The 3205-nt window shown below is 41.8% G+C and overlaps 1 non-coding gene across 1 annotated transcript; it reads left to right on the plus strand.

The window, feature by feature from the left end:
• The first annotated feature begins 1851 nt into the window (after positions 1 to 1851).
• On the plus strand, positions 1852 to 1926 carry Trnaa-ugc (transfer RNA alanine (anticodon UGC)). The gene has a single exon. It is a non-coding gene; the product is annotated as a tRNA-Ala (tRNA).
• The last annotated feature ends 1279 nt before the right edge of the window (positions 1927 to 3205 follow it).

A 3205-nucleotide genomic window follows, 5' to 3' on the forward strand; every position in this document is an offset into this window, starting at 1 on the left:
CTACTAATTGTGATACTGCTATATAGACGGGAGATAAATATTTGATTCATTAGGACCTCCAGTCATTATCGTCAATCTATTGCATCACAGAGAGTAGGAGGCCCTTGTTCTTGAGCCCACTCTTATTCTCATAATATTTCAGTATACCCTATCCTTTAACTTACTGTGTGAGTAGCCAGTCACGTGCATGTACGTTCTGATGTATAATAAATCTCATTGTAATATTTAATCCGCATATCATTTCGTAGATATAGTCAGAATCCCATTTCCTGTTGTTTATTATCATAAAGTTCTCTTTTTTTGAGTAGATTACAATTTTTACTAAATTATTGTGAGTGTGCACTCCGTATTTTACCAACTAGCAGGGTCCACCATCATTTTCTTCCGTTACCGTTGCGAGTATAATTAATTAGCTGGTATATAAGGAGGGGGTCAAGTCCATGTCTCGTTCTCATTCAAAATTCGTCTGAATTAAAGAGGTACAAACTCTTCTCCACCCAGGCACCTCGCAGAACATCGTCTTCGGCTTTGGCGCATAGTACTGCATCTGCAGCACCAATATGAGTAGACGTAGGCACCACAATGACACAAAGAACTCTTACAAATAGGTTACTTCGAAGGCAGCTCCGAGCCAGACTCCCTGTAGCTTGCATTCCCCTGATCTCAAACCACAGCCATCTCCATCTTTAGTGGTATCAAGCGAGAATTCATTGGAGTGCCCGGTCGAGGTCTATTCACTTCTCTTATGAAAGATGGTTCTGCCTCGGTGCCAGTTATAGCCATATGTTGTTCGAAGGAGGTCACTTAGCACCTACCCCCAACCTCTCTGCATGCTAGACGCACTGGACCTACACCTAGAGTTCGTATAACAGTAGGAACACTCTCGTGGTTATTCCACTCCAAAATTATATGTCAATCTAGTGACACGACTTGTCATGCTGTCATTTATGAACAGCAATCCAAGGGGGTTTTCCAACAGGATAACGCTCGCCCACACACGGCAGTTGTAATTATAGATGCTCTACATTTTGTCAAAATTTTGTCTTGGCTGGCTCGATCACCAGATCTGTCTCCATTCGAGCGCATATGGGACGTCATCGGGGAACTCCAACGTCATCCACAAACACCACTAAACGTCCCTCTATTGGCCGATTAAGTGTAACAGGAATGGAACTCCATTCCAAAAACTAACGCCCAGAAAATTTGCATGCTTGCATTCACGATTCTGGTACTTCCATCGGTTATTAATGTACCAGCAGTTCACATGTGCAATGGCTTATCCCGCGCTTAGACTAACCAGGGATCTTACAATGTTAATTACTTAAATATGTTACCTAGACAAATGCATTCCAGAAATTTCATTACTGTACATTTATTATTTTTTGGTATAACGATTATTCTCCGTACATGTAGATAGCCGTGACTTTCGTAAAGACAAACACCGGTATTTTTTTTTCTTTTATCATCGTTTCACCTATCTGAACTTGTGTCTAATGACGACGTCGTCGACGTGACCTTGAAACCTTACCCTTCTTCCTGTTGTAATGTAGTACAATGGACGGGGTAATTCACTTATATTTGTCGTGACGCTTAGTATGTATGTCAGAATTTTGACTTTTTTGAACAACTCCACATCCATATAAGTATACAATTCTGGCAATGACCTTCTTCTACTTTGCGGATGCACAAATATTACCCGAACTCTTACGGGACTTGGTAAAAATGTCTTTCACGAGAATGAGTGTGTTGGGTAGGGATACTACGAATGTAGTGTGTGGACATATAAGGTGAGAATGTGGGTCTCACGGGAGGTGTGCGCGAGATAGTCCCTGCAGTCGCACTATCCTCTGTGCCCTCGGTGGCTCAGATGGATAGAGCGTCTGCCATGCAAGCAGGAGATCCCGGGTTCGAGTCCTGGTCGGGGCTCTCATTTTCACCTGTTCCCATTGATATACATCAACGCCCGTCAGCAGCCGAGGGTATTAATATATAACTCTAAATGTACTGGAGGTTTACTTCAGTATAACCGTACATAATTCCAGTACTCAGGACCTGAATTCTGTTACAAACATAGGCTGCCGGGATAAAAATAAAAATAAAAAAAAACACTCAAAAGACACGGTCAGGTGTCAATGTAATTTCGTACAAGTGTATACCATCAGCTGATATGCTGTTGTTGGTATGGTCCTCACTCCAGAGACTGGTTTGATGCAGTTCTCCATGCTACTCTATCTTGTGCAAGCTTCTTCATCTCCCATTACTTACTGCAACCTACATCCTTCTGAATCTGCTTAGTCTATTCATCTCTTGGTCTGCTTCTACAACTATTACCCTCCACAACTTTTACCCTCCACGCTGCCCTCCAATACTAAATTGGTGATCCCTTGATGCCTCAGAATATATCCTACAATCCAATCCCTTGTTATTGTCAAGTTGCGCCACAAATTACTCTTCTCCCCAAATCTATTCAATACAACCTCATTAGTTAAGTGATCTGCCCATCTTCAGCATTCTTCTGTAGCACCACATCTCGGAAGCTTCTATTCTCTTCTTGTCCAAACTGGTTATCGTCCATGTTTCACTTCCATACATGGCTACACACCGTACAAATACTTTCAGAAACGATTTCCTGACACTTAAAACTATACTCGATGTTAACAAATTTCTCTTCTTCAGAAACGCTTTCCTTGCCATTGCCACTCTACATTTTATATCCTCTCTACTTGGACCATCATCAGTTATTTTGCTCACCAAATAGCAAGACTCATTTACTACTTTAAGTGTCTCGTTTCCTAATCTAATTTCCTCAGCATCACCCGAGTTAACTTGATATGTAAATGATTAGAATTACAATTCTCCGTAACAGATAGAATGGCCACCAGGGTGCATAGGTGTTGTTCACGCTTAGTTCCGTTACCATGGATTATATAAGGGTATGTAAGAGGCTTAAACAGGCCAACAATGTTCGACGTACACTGAAGCGGCAAAGAAACTGGTATAGACATGCATATTTCAATACAGAGATGTAAACATGCCGAATACAACGCTGCTGTTGACAACGGCTATAAAAGACAACAACTGTCTGGCGCAGCTGTTAGATCATTTACTGCTTCTACAAGGGCAGGTTATCAAGATTGAAGTGAGTTTGAATGTGGTGCTATAGTCGGCGCTCGAGCAATGGGACACAGCGTCTCCGAGATATCGA

Source organism: Schistocerca cancellata, chromosome 5, assembly GCF_023864275.1.
Source record: "Schistocerca cancellata isolate TAMUIC-IGC-003103 chromosome 5, iqSchCanc2.1, whole genome shotgun sequence".
In the NCBI taxonomy this organism is placed as follows: Eukaryota; Metazoa; Arthropoda; class Insecta; order Orthoptera; family Acrididae; genus Schistocerca; species Schistocerca cancellata.